Source organism: Eurosta solidaginis, chromosome 2 (assembly GCF_040869045.1).
Source record: "Eurosta solidaginis isolate ZX-2024a chromosome 2, ASM4086904v1, whole genome shotgun sequence".
Lineage (NCBI taxonomy): Eukaryota > Metazoa > Arthropoda > Insecta > Diptera > Tephritidae > Eurosta > Eurosta solidaginis.
This window is the reverse complement of record NC_090320.1, coordinates 140,452,038-140,465,083: the sequence shown is the minus strand read 5'-3', so window position 1 is coordinate 140,465,083 and position 13,046 is coordinate 140,452,038. Positions and strand designations below refer to the sequence as shown.

Below are 13,046 nucleotides of genomic sequence, written 5' to 3'. Positions count from 1 at the left end.
CTGTTTCCAACTCAGCGAGCTGAAGGTCATACTGTTGGTAACTGATCTTTACACATTAAAAAGCTCGAGAGAGTGCTTCGGCAGAGCCATGTTTCATCTTCGGGATAAACTCTGAAGCAACGTAACAAAGTTCAATAAATCTATAAATTTGGTCAATATAAATAAAAGCATAGACCTTTTAAAAAGTGCTACCCATACCTTTTTTCCTTTTTTGATATATCTCAATTTAGTTTATTTTTCCATAATTAAATGAACGAAATTAACGTTACATATAATTTATATCATTGATATAAATTTATGAAAACATGCGATCATAGAGAGACAATTTCGATTTTAGAAACTATAGAAAGATTGATTGTGAAATGTAAAACTATTAACTAAATTCAGATATTTTGTGACTTAGTAGTTCTGCAATTTTAGTTTTGGTACCACATTCATGCTGGTTAATTCCTGGAAAAGCAATTTACATGCATATGGCATAGAAATTTTCGACACATTCGCTGATGACTGACAGTAGTGACACCACGAGCAATATGCTAAACGACCACAAGTCTTACAAACATCTACATCGAAAGCATCTGAAGAAATCATCAAACGTTCCATAATCAACATGCTAGCGCCATATGAAATGAGGCAATCGCGTTCCATTTCACCCAAACGTAGACCACCTTCACGACTGCGACCCTGTGTGGGCTGACGAGTTAGCACAGCTTTTGGACCATATGCTTCAACTCTTGATCATATACGGGACCTGAATAAATGTATGCCTCCAAAGATTCACCTGTTATGCCCGAGTAGAAGTAGTCTTTACCCATATAATTAAAGCCATGTTTAAATAGTTCATCCTGTATGTCTTTACATATGGAACCACCAAATGCTGTGCCATAATGAAATTTGCCTTCTAATAAACCAGCTTTGCCTCCAAATAGTTCAAGCGTTTTTCCAACAGTCATACGACTGGGAAAACCATGTGGATTCATTATCATATCTGGGCATATACCAAAATCATTGAAAGGCAAATCTTCTTGTTCAACAATTAAACCGGTAACGCCTTTTTGACCGTGACGTGAACTAAATTTATCACCGATCTCCGGACGACGAGTTTGGCGCAAGAGTATTTTAATAAGAAAATCTTCTTCACCGTTTGCGGAAACCATTACCTTTTCAATGTAACTCGGTTCCGGACATTTATATGAAATAGGCACTGCTGTATAGGGAATCTGCGAAGTTTGTCCACTCTGTTCTATCGGATTTATTGATGTCACCGCTGGCATTTCTCTGTTAATTAAAATTTGTTTGTTTACTACCATTTCACCAGGTGCCACAATTCCATCTGTGTCTAGTGCATCATGTTTGAATATCACCTTATTCGTAAGCGTATCTTTTACTGGGCCCATAATACGATCATATGTTTGATTTGCATACCGTTTAACAGTACATTTTGAGTTCTTATAAATTAAACAACGTCCATAGCCACGATCAATGGATGCTTTGTTTAGAATGAGCGCATCTTCAATATCATACCCAGAATAACTCATCACAGCAACAGTTGCATTTTGACCAGCAGGCAACTTGTCGAACCCAGTGAGCTCAATGGTCTTTGACTTGACCATAGGAGCTTGTGGATAAACTAAATCGTACATAAGCGTATCAATCCTATTCTTTTGATTATAACCGATTACACCCATCGCTTGTTTGCCCATAGCACATTGATAAGTGTTACGTGGACTTTGATTGTGATGTGGATAAGGCACAAGCCCAGCGCATACGCCCAACAAGGTAAATGGCTCTATTTCTAAATGTGTTGTGGTATCTGCTATGATATCAGCTTCATTCCAAGCAATAAATGAATTATTTTCTTCGTTCACGTCAAGATATTCTACTAAACCATCATGCAGAAAATCCTCAAATTTACGTATGCCACGTTTAAGCTCTTCAATATGACGCTGTTCTACAGTTGGTTTACCATTACTTACAATTATATAAGGGCGACAGAGGCGCCCACCGTCTGTGTGTATGTACACACAACGCTGAGTGTGAGCAGTGTGTATGGAAACAAATGGGCTAAGTCGGCCTTTGCGGCGCATCATGCGAAAAACTTGTACGAGTCGCTTACAACTTATTGTTAGTCCTAGTATGTTGCCATTTAAAGAAGTACTTATCTGAAATGAAATAGAAGGAAAAAAAATCCATTAATAAGTGCACAAATGGACATCGCAAAGGCCGCGCCGCAGTTGGAGCACCCCTTTGCGGTGCCCGGTAGCCTAGAAAACGAAAGAAAAAAAGGGGAAAACGACACATCAAACCCATCTGCTCCACCTCCTGGATCCCCATCACCAGTCACCTGAAAATAAACAAAAAATGAATTAAAAATCTGAAATAACATAAGAAATATTTATTTCAGTAAAATTATTGCAAAATATTTTACCACTTACCTTTTTGTCCAGCAACGCGTAGATTTCATATGAATTGAAACAAAAACGGTAAAATAAATCTTTCGATTTTTTTGCTTCATTCTCTATACTGGAATGTTCAAACAAGTATGTATGTATGTATGATATATACAAGAAAACGAGAAACGACAGAGTTGCCATGTTACCCAACTCGACACCCAATGGTGCGTTTTCTTGTTTGCGTCTGTCTAAGAGTAGAGAAGACAACACAAGGTTAAATCACAAGAGCTTCCCCCCCCCCCCCCCCCCCCCCCCCCCCCCCCCAACCTAACTAATCAGGCCGAAATAATATGAAGGATAATATAAATCCATTTATTATTATTTTTTTTTTTTCAACAAATATTACTTCACAGCCGTAACTGAGTGGCACAGAAACCCACTTCAGTGGCGAAGAAGGCGATGCACGGAGAGCGCTGCGGACGACGCATACCGCTTGGGGCAACTCCAACACCTATACGGGTAAAATTGCATATGCCCATTTAGATGGGCAATCAAGCCTCCAAACGACCGAAGATGCCGTTGGCACACACGACATCGATACCCCCCCTGAGGCGTTGGACCGTGTGCTGGCTGCGGCTCCCACAACACGTTCTCGTGCGCCTTATGGAATTTGGCATACCAGGCGGTGGTGCTCCCGCGTAGTTTAACCACCAGAGGCGTCTGCAGGGCCCGGAGCACACAGGGCCTAACTTGCCGCAACACCTCCTCCACCGCCTGCTGCACCAACTCGTCCGGCGCGTGGCAGATATAGGAGCCCCTCCGCCGCTCCGGGTATTGGACATCCGCCACCACCTGGATTGGCTCCTCTTCCCCAGTCTCCAAACACACCAGAAGCAGTTGCATCGGTTCCATCTGAAACGAAAATAAAAAAATCCATTAAAAAAAAAAAATTATCAAAAAATCCGTTAGGAATTTGTCATACTTACGTTTTACCAGCTTGAAAATCCTTTTCCAAATAACAATGTGGTGAGGGTAATTTATCCACCACAATCCTACATTAATGTATCCTGGAAAATTCCTGTTACGAGAAAACAACTGGATGGCAACCCGCAACATACCAACGGCAGCCTCATTAGTGCTGTCATATTAAGAAAGAAAAAAAGCGGATACCGATAACTACACCAAAGCAGTACCGAAAAGCGCAAAACATCAGAATCGATACTGACGTGTTTTGCCGAATATAGGCATCTACTACAGTACCAAGCAGTCATACACAACAAAGGAACTCAAAAAAAAGGGGAGGACAAAACAAAGAAAACAACCTTTCCTCGCAAAAAATTCACATTTTTTTTACAAAGAAATGTTTTTGTTGTTTTTTTTTTGTACCCTTTCCGTTTTTTTGGGCACTGTTTTCTGGCGGGGGGGGCAGTACTTGTTGTTTTTCAACAACAAACATCACAAACAGTCATTATAAGGGGCTCGGTTACAAAAACAATCCGAGTCCCGAAATAAAACAATCCCGACACGACAAAATCCCGAAATGGGAAAAGTCAACTGTTTCTACCGGCCTAAGTGTGCTACTGCCCCAGTGACCTAGTTTTTTTTCAAGGGCAAGCAAATACATATATGTATTATATAATATACTCGCACACCACAAATTCACCATACCAGCTGTCAGCTAACCAAGAAATACACGACAGGGTTGCATGCAATCTCAGAATGGTACGTGCAGATAGAACGCGTCGCGGAGAACGCATCGCCAATCCGGATGCAAGCACCGGCAGTTGGTACACTTTCGAGTTTAATTACGATTTTCGCTATTCATCATGAGCTGTCGCACAAAGTTAAATCCATACCTTCGTGAGCCTCTCCGCTTCGATTTAAACTCGGCTTATTCACCTATTTTAACGTACGTTTGTTAATAAAACAACACGCGTATCACGAAAACAAGTAATTTTGCGCGGGTGGCTTGGAATCACGTCCGCTCCAACCTCCCACACACCGCAATCTTGCTGGTTTTGTTGAAATATATAAGCTGCTCGAAATCACAGCACTAACTACTTTGCAAAAACGCTCTCGTCACTCCACGTCATTTGACTAGTCATTTTACGGTGACAGGTTATTTTCGTAGTCACATTTGCATGGGCGTGGGGTAGGTTTTGTGACCAGGTGTTTTGTAGGGTAATAATATAATACACAACTGACGAAATACATGCGCTGCAGCGAAAACGCGCATCACCCAACCAACCTCACGGCCACTCGCCCTGGCACATCCATAAAATGCCACAGTCGCCCTGAGAGCGACACAACACGTTGTACGCTGGAACGGAGACCTCGGCCTCTTCGTCCAGCCCAGAAAAACCTAAAAACCCTCGAGTCTGGAACGGAGACCTCTGCCTCTTCGTCCAACCAACACAAAAAAACCGCAAATCTGGAATGGAGACCTCGGCCTCTCCATCCGAAACGACAAAAACCAAAGAATAACAAAAACTGGTGCCACTCTGGAACGGAGACCTCGGCCTTTTCGTCCAGCCTTACTGGCCATCGACTATAGATATATTACGTTCTGAATTTCTATATTTAAGAATTATGTATAATTCAATGGCAAGAAATATTCACTTCACTGTTCATAACCGCTAATTCTTTCATCTTAGCTCAGGTGGCATGCTAAGCAAGTCGGAAGGGATTCCCGGCCATTTTGCGTCGCAGACGAATTCTTCATTTAGATTAAGTTTAGTGTGTAAGTCTTATATTAATTTTTTCTCGTTTCAGCGGAGGTCATTGGCGGAAAACGATGTTGCGTATCGCAAGGGGGGCCGGCATGCTTAGGCAGGATGCCTAACTTTTCCGCATCTGATTGCGACCCCCCCAATGCAACTCTGCAAATCGATACTCGATACTCGAATTAATTTATAAACACCCACACCATCACCCTCATGCATGTGCATGCATGTACATGCACGTGTATGTGTGCTTTTTGTCAGCACTCATGCATATGCATGTCGGGGTTGATGTGTGGGTGCCTTTCCTCTCCAAAACGGAGGATTTTGCGGGTCAACGGTTGTAGCTCGCTATCCAACCGGCCTCTTTGATTTCAACAGCCAACGAGTTAACATCTGCCGCCAAGGATCTCCGCCGTGTTCCACCATATTCAGGTAATATCATACCCACGCTATTTTACTTGTACCTAATAAAGTTCACCCATTATAACGAGGAAAATCCTCCCGTGTTCTTCTTTATTTCCTTTTGAGTGAATCATCCCTTGAGCGAGATCGACCCTTGTGCGCCTACCCACTGCCGGTTTACGACGCACTCAGGCCGAACAGGTATCAAATGAAAGGTGTTAATGAGAATTTTAAAAGAGCGTGGGCCTTAGTTCTATAGGTGGACGCCTTTTCGAGATATCGCCATAAAGGTGGGCCAGGGGTGACTCTAGAATTTTTTTGTACGATATGGGTATCAAATGAAAGGTGTTAATGAGTATTTTAAAAAGGAGTGGGCCTTAGTTCTATATGTGGACGCCTTTTCGAGATATCGCCATAAACGTGGACCAGGGATGACTCTAGAATGTGTTTGTACGATATGGGTATCAAATTAAAGGTATTAATTAGGGTTTTAAAAGGGAGTGGCCGTTAGTTGTATATGTGAAGGCGTTTTCGAAATATCGAAAAAAATGTGGACCAGGGTGATCCAGAACATCATCTGTCGGGTACCGCTAATTTATTTATATATGTAATACCACGAACAGTATTCCTTCCAAGATTCCAAGGGCTTTTGATTTCGCCCTGCAAAACTTTTTCATTTTCTTCTACTTAATATGGTAGGTGTCACACCCATTTTACCAATTTTTTTTCTAAAGTTATATTTTTCGTCAATATACCAGTACAATTACCATGTTTCATCCCTTTTTTCGTATTTGGTATATAATTATGGCATTTTTTTCATTTTTCGTAGTTTTCGATATCGAAAAAGTGGGCGTGGTCATAGTCGGATTTCGGCCATTTTTTACACCAATACAAAGTGAGTTCAGATAAGTACGTGCACTGAGTTTAGTAAAGATATATCGATTTTTGCACATGTTATCGTGTTAGCGGCCGAGCGGAAGGACAGACGGTCGACTGTGTATAAATACTGGGCGTGGCTTCAACCGATTTCGCCCTTTTTCACAGAAAACAGTTACCGTCCTAGAGTCTAAGCCTCTACCAAATTTCACAAGGATTGGTAAATTTTTGTTCGACTTATGGCATTAAAAGTATTCTCGACAAATTAAATGAAAAAGGGCGGAGCCACGCCCATTTTGAAATTTTCTTATATTTTTGTATTTTGATGCACCATATCATTACTGGAGGTGAATGTTGACATAATTTACTTATATACTGTAAAGATATTAAATTTTTTGTTAAAATTTGACTTAAAAATTTTTTTTTTTAAAAAGTGGGCATGTTCGTCATGCGATTTTAATTTAAAACACATGTATTTATAGGAGTAACGTTCCTGCCAAATTTCATCATGATATCTTCAACGACTGCCAAATTACAGCTTGCAAAACTTCTAAATTACCTTCTTTTAAAAGTGGGCGGTGCCAAACCCGTTGTCCAAAATTTTACTAGTTTTCTATTCTGCGTCTTACGTTCAACTCACCTACCAAGTTTCATCGCTTAATCTGTATTTTGTAATGAATTATCGCACTTTTTCGATTTTTCGAAATTTTCGATATCGTTCATTTTAAATAGCGATCTGAGATGAGTGCCCAGTAACCTACATACCAAATTTCATCAAGATACCTCAAAATTTACTCAAGTTATCGTGTTAACGGCAGACGGACGGACGGACGGACATGGCTCAATCGAATTTTTTTTCGATGCTGATGATTTTGATATATGGAAGTCTATATCTATCTCGATTCCTTTATACCTGTACAACCAACCGTTATCCAATCAAAGTTAATATACTCTGTGAGCTCTGCTCAACTGAGTATAAAACAAGTAAGGAAGGCTAAGTTCGGGTGTAACCGAACATTACATACTCAGTTGAGAGCTATGGAGACAAAATAAGGAAAATCACCATGTAGGAAAATAAACCTAGGGTAAACCTGGAATGTGGTTGTATGACATGTGTATCAAATGGAAGGTATTAAAGAGTATTTTAAGAGAGAGTAGGCCATAGTTCTATGGATGGACGCCATTTAGGGATATCGCCATAAAGGTGGACCAGGGCTGACTCTAGAATGTGTTTGTACGATATGGGTATCAAATGAAAGGTGATAATGAGTATTTTAAAAGGGAATGGGCTTTAGTTCTATAGGTGAACGCCTTTTCGAGAAATCCCCATAAAAGTGGACCAGGGGTGACTCTTGAATATGTTTGCTGTTAATGAGTATTTTGAAAAGGAGTGATGCTTAGTTCCCTAGGTGGACGCCGTTTCGAGATATCTCCATAAAGGTGGACCAGGGGTGTCTCTAGTTGTACGATATGGGAATCAAATGAAAGGTGTTACTGAGCGTTTTAAGAGGGAGTGGGCATTAGGTCTATAGGTGGACGCCTTTCGAAATGTCGCCATTAGGGTGGGCCAGGGGTGACTCTGGAATGTGTTTGTACGATATGGGTATCAAACGAAAGGTTTTACTGAGCATTTTAAGAGGGAGTGGGCATTAGGTCCATAGGTGGACGCCTTTTCGAGATATCGCCATTAGGGTGGGCCAGGGGTGACTCTGGAATGTGTTTGTACGATATGGGTATCAAATGAAAGGTGGTAATGAGTATTTTAAGATGGAGTGGGCATTAGGTCTATAGGTGGACGCCTTTTCGAGATATCGCCATTAGGGTGGGCCAGGAGTGACTCTAGAATGTGTTTGTACGATATGGGTATCAAATGAAAGCTGTTAATGAGTATTTTGAAAAGGAGTGATCCTTAGTTCCCTAGGTGGACGCCGTTTCGAGATATCGCCATAAAGGTTGACCAAGGGTGACTCTAGAATGTTTGTACGATATGGGTATCAAACGAAAGGTGTTACCGAGCATTTTAAGAGGGAGTGGGCATTAGGTCTATAGGTGGACGCCTTTTCGAGATATCGCCATTAGGGTGGGCCAGCGGTGACTCTAGAATGTTTGTACGATATGGGTATCAAACGAAAGGTGTTACTGAGCATTTTAAGAGGGAGTGGGCATTAGGTCTATAGGTGGACGCCTTTTCGAGATATCGCCATTAGGGTGGGCCAGGAGTGACTCTAGAATGTGTTTGTACGATATGGATATCAAATTAAAGGTATTAATGAGGGTTTTAAAAGCGAGTGGCCCTTAGATGTATATGTGAAGGCGTTCTCGCGATATCGACCAAATGTGGATCAGGTGATCCAGAAAATCATCTGTCGGGTACTGCTAATTTATTTATATATTCAATAACACTAACAGTATTCCTGCCAAGATTCCAAGGGCTGTTGATTTCGCCTTGTAGAACTTTTTCATTTTCTTCTACTTAATATGGTAGGTGTCACACCCATTTTACAAAGTTTTTTCCAATGTTATATTTTGCGTCAATAAACCAATCCGTTTACCATGTTTCATCCCTTTTTTCGTATTTGGTATAGAATTATGGCGTTTTTTTAATTTTTCGTAATTTTCGATATCGATAAAGTGGGCGTGGTTATGGTCGGATTTCGGCCATTTTTTATACCAAGATAAAGTGAGTTCAGATAAGTACGTGGGCTAAGTTTAGTAAAGATATATCGGTTTTTGCTCAAGTTATTGTGTTAGCGGCCGAGCGGAAGGACAGACGGTGGACTGTGTATAAAAACTGGGCGTGGCTTCCACCGATTTCGCCCATTTTCACAGAGAACAGTTAGCGTCATAGAATCTATGCTCCTACCAAATTTCAAAAGGATTGGTAAATTTTTGTTAGACTTATGGCATTAAAAGTATTCTAGACACACTAAATGAAAATGGGCGGAGCCACGCCCATTTTGAAATTTTCTTTTATTTTTGTATTTTGTTGCATCATATCATTACTGGAGTTGAATTTTGACTTAATTTACTTATATACAGTAAAGATATTAAATTTTTTGTTAAAATTTGAATTTAAAAAAAAATTTTTTAAAAAGTGGGCGTGTTCTTCATCCAATTTTGCTAATTTTTATTTAGCACATATATAGTAATAGTAGTAACGTTCCTGCCAAATTTCATCATGATATCTTCAACGACTGCCAAATTACAGCTTGCAAAACTTTTAAATTACCTTCTTGAAAAAGTGGGCGGTTCCACGCCCATTGTCCAAAATCTTACTATTTTTCTATTCTGTGTCATAACGTCAACCCACCTACCAAGTTTCATCGCTTTAACCGCCTTTGGCAATGAATTATCGCATTTTTTCGGTTTTTCGAAATTTTCGATATCGAAAAAGTGGGCGTGGTTATAGTCCGATATCGTTCATTTTAAATAGCGATCTGAGATGAGTGCTCAGAAACCTACATACCAAATTTCATCAAGATACCTCAAAATTTACTCAAGTTATCGTGTTAACGGACGGACGGACATGGCTCAATCAAATTTTTTTTGGATCCTGATTATTTTGATATATGGAAGTCTATATCTATCTCGATTCCTTTATATATGTACAACCAACCGTTATCCAATCAAACTTAATATACTCTGTGAGCTCTGCTCAACTGAGTATAATAAAGTTAAGATTTATAATTCTATTTTATTTCATTATAAATTTAAATTACTAGCCGATATGTATTTGAGCAAAATATATGCTGATTTTAAAGTACAACGAATTTTTCGTTGGTTGATTTGCACATTACAATCAGTATGGAAATGATATTGACAACGCACAACATCTGGGTGTAAACTATATAATCTAAAGAGACTCATTCCATCACATCCTGTACTCTCCTCTTCAATGTTAAACACCGGCTTTTGGAGGAACTCTGCTATCCATACAGTTTTTTCTTGCCCCTTAACATAAAATTTTATGTTCTTCAACGTTGACATCAAATAGTTTTTTACAGATTTAAAACTATCGCTTTCATAGGACCATAATAAATTATGGTGGTGTAATATTAACCAATTAACTTGTCGTTGATTATCCTTACTCAGCTCCGAAAATTCAAATGGAGATTTTATGTGGAAGCAATGGAATTCTTTATTGTTGAGGACCACAGCTATTTCGATTACAATAAATACATTATCGTATGCTTTAAAGCCTTGAACATCTACTGTCGCAAACATTATGAAAATTAATAAAGAAATATCTTTGTAATGGTAGGCTTTTTATACGTTGAGCTTAGTTGGGTATAAAATAGAATTTTTATATTTCGCCCACTTATATATTTTAGAAATATGGACCCTTTAAAAATTTGGAGCCCAATAGTAGGTGGTTACATCGAAATAACCACACAACAGCTGTTGTTTAGAAAAAGGCAAAACTGAAAAATAAAGAATTGTAAGCGGAAATAAGTAAAGATAATAGTAAAAGAGTGTTTCCTCTTGCTATACATATTTGTTTACATTATGTACTTTTACAGAATAAATTACAATATACCTATGTACAAACTTTTCATGCATAATATGCAAATACACATCATCCCGTTTATTCGTCGACCTCGTATCTACAATTTCGGTAAAGCGAACACGGTTGCCACACCGTGTTTTCATTTGGAACCAAAATTCATCGAAAAAAAGGACCAAATTTTTGTTTTATTATATTAGTATAAAATATAAAATTTTAGGATTTTTCCATATAAAATTTTACTAAACATGTGAAGACTTTCCTTTAATTCAAGCTGAACAAACAACCAAAAATTGTACTATATTTTGACATAGGATAAGTCTATGTTTTTCACCAACCAAACGTGTGAACCTAGTTTTGGTCACAAAGCTCTTGGTTCTAGCATTATGTTGTTGTAGCATTGAAACGGTTCAAAATTTGCTTTCTGGTGTTGCCGAACTATGTATGTGGAAAACTCAGTAAATCATAAATGAAACTAGGCAATTTTGTTAGTGCTATTTTTTAGACGCTTACTTTTTCCCTTAACGTTTAAACTTCATATCAGAGCCTATATTCAGTAAGTTTGAGTTTTGATCCCACGCCTCAGGGGTTCTGCACCTACGGGAATAATTTTATACAAATCATTTCTTCCGAAATCAAATGTCTTTTGCATTTGTCCTTCTGTCTTCGAGATAAAATACTTCTTGCGCCAAGATACTTAGTTTTCAATTACCTTGCGTGGCTTAACACCACAATAGTCCTGAAATTCCTTGAACTCATTGAGCTGGGTGAGAAAGATTTAAATATCAACGTGCCAAATGAGAAGTAATGCATGGAATTTCTTTGTATAAGGTTTGAAAGTGTTAGGCTCACGGCAGAGTGCTCGCCATAAGCTATGCTATGCGAAAAGCAATTTTTATTTTCATATATTTTACATAGTGTTGTATAACCGATCGAAATATCTAGCCGTTATTAATAGCCGTGTTTTCTTTACACGCGTATACGTTTCGTTTGCGCGTGAAAAAAACGCCTATCCTCGCTTAGATAATGCTTAGGAGATCCATTTATCTACAGTGGTTAAACAACTAGCTACAGCACAGGGTGTACCGAAAAGCGGAGAAACAACCCTCTGTTGTATTTCTGAGTATAACATATAGCTGAATCAGTTGTGATAAATAGTGGACGCGCATAGAATACATAGAATTAGTGCAGAGGGTGAAACATAGACACATATTTCAGTTACATCTGAATATAATGCGTGAAATGTGAAAAAAACACAGCTAATATTATTATAAAACAAGAGTTTTTTTTTGATTAATCGGTTATTTAATCGACACTTTTTTTATTTTAATCGACACTTAACGACAATGTGTTTGCCAACACTTTTCTTTTTAATGCCTGGCATAAATTATATCCTAGGTGAAATGTTATTGTTCTGGCACATTTTATTGACTGAGCAATTTTATATGGTGAGATTTCCATTGAAGTAAATTCAAAATTATATGGTGGCTAACGAAAGTGTGGCGAATTTTTGGGCAATATTGTGAATTTTTACCTGAGTGAAGAAGAAAGAAAAGTACCAGTCGTCGCTACTGCCTAAAAAGGACCAAAATTGAAGAAAAGGAACCAGCGGACCAAATGGGGTTGGAAGGGACCATTTTTGTTCCAAATGGACCAAAGTGGCAACCGTGAAAGCGAAGAACACTACCTTTCAAATTTCTCCACAGCCACTTGTGAGTTTTTCGGTGATGACAGCGTTACCACGATATTCGGTTACATAATGTTTTGGGTACTATTTTACCGGTAACGCTCAGAATCGGGGCGTTAGTCTTCATATTTATTTGCGGTTTTATGAAATTCTCACATGCATATATATATACATATGCACATGCACATTCTCACATGCATATATATATACATATGCACATGCACTAACTTTCGAGGCCCGACCCATCGATGCCAATGGCACACCCCCTGGAACACCTCTGGGGGTTCACCATACAAACATTTCAAAAAATCGCCGGTTTTGCACTTTACATGAAAAAGTCAGCGAAATGCCTATGTTTTTTCTTTTTGGAGTTTATTTTTCTTTAGAAATTTATTTAGTCAGACCATATGTAAATGAAAAAATTAATTTAACTTAGTAATAGAAAGGAAATTAAAAAAAAT

The 13,046-nt window shown here is 38.8% G+C and overlaps 1 protein-coding gene and 1 pseudogene across 1 annotated transcript in view; both read right to left on the bottom strand.

Moving 5' to 3' along the window:
* The window catches only part of Apoltp (Apolipoprotein lipid transfer particle), a 2,338,027-nt gene that overhangs the window by 743,094 nt on the left and 1,581,887 nt on the right, over positions 1-13,046 (bottom strand). The window lies entirely within an intron of this gene.
* Positions 254-2,448, bottom strand: LOC137240258 (DNA-directed RNA polymerase III subunit RPC2-like; annotated as a pseudogene).